Consider the following 1160-nt stretch of genomic DNA (forward strand, 5'->3'; position numbering starts at 1 on the left):
AATTCATTAATTTATAACACAATGGTTACAAGAATAAAATTACACTCACTCTCGCAAAGAATTCACAAGTTACACCTAATGAACCATAAACTTGCCCTTAGTGTAATGTTTCACTAATATCAGAGTGTTAAATTTAGGATCAAATAGGTCTTTTCCGGTTGTAATGTAGGCTAAGGGACGAGTAGGAACTATTTGGGAATAGTGACTAACCTCTCTAAGAACTTTAATACACTACATTATACATTTTAAACAAATCTTCAACAACCAAATTACACTATTTTTTACTACCCCATTCTTTTGTTTTGCCCCATCTTTTTTATGCATTTTCACAAACACGTGGTGGGCATATTTTTTATTCCTTCAAGATTCAATTTTTTTATTTTTGTACAACCATGGTAATATTTCTAACACCATTTATATCACTCCTAACCACCAGACATAAAATATAAGCACAAATAACTATTACCTTGGCGCATCAATTTCACCTTTTTCTTCTTTAATTTCTCAAACTCCTTACTAAATCAATTTTTCATTAAAGCACTTGGGAACTTTTTGGATCAAATTATTGTCTATCAAAGAAGGGGATTAGTCTACATATTTGGCTACCCAAAAAAGGCTAAAGGCTTAATGGGGGTTAACTAGGATAATGCACAAAGGGAAGGAAAAATAAATGATATAAAACAAGGCTATCAAAGAAATGCCTAAATCATTTCCTAATCCCACACTCTTTATTTCGCTTTACACACACACCGAGCAAGTTCTAGGCATCACATGCAACAAGGAATAAGAAAATACCTAACACGCACATGGCAAAAGTTCAACTCAATAAGATCATTATAAACTCCAAACTACATAATAGCAAGAATTCAAATTTAATCCAAAAAGTACAAGAGTCACAAAAATTAGCATAAGATTCCTAAAAGTAGTAATTCACTCATTGAACATATATTTTGTAATCGAAACACTTGCACTATATAATCAAAAAAAGCATGAATAACAATATCTTACACCAAAAATTTTTAAGTTGAGCCAAAATTTAGGAATTTCCCCACCCTATACTTAAAAATCTACTTTGCCCCCAAATTGAATTTAAAAGCAAGAGACAGAAATACTCCCTTAGTCTGCTAGGCCAAGCTATTAGCATATTTTTGCATAAAGGA

This window comes from Capsicum annuum, chromosome 6 (assembly GCF_002878395.1).
Source record: "Capsicum annuum cultivar UCD-10X-F1 chromosome 6, UCD10Xv1.1, whole genome shotgun sequence".
NCBI lineage: Eukaryota > Viridiplantae > Streptophyta > Magnoliopsida > Solanales > Solanaceae > Capsicum > Capsicum annuum.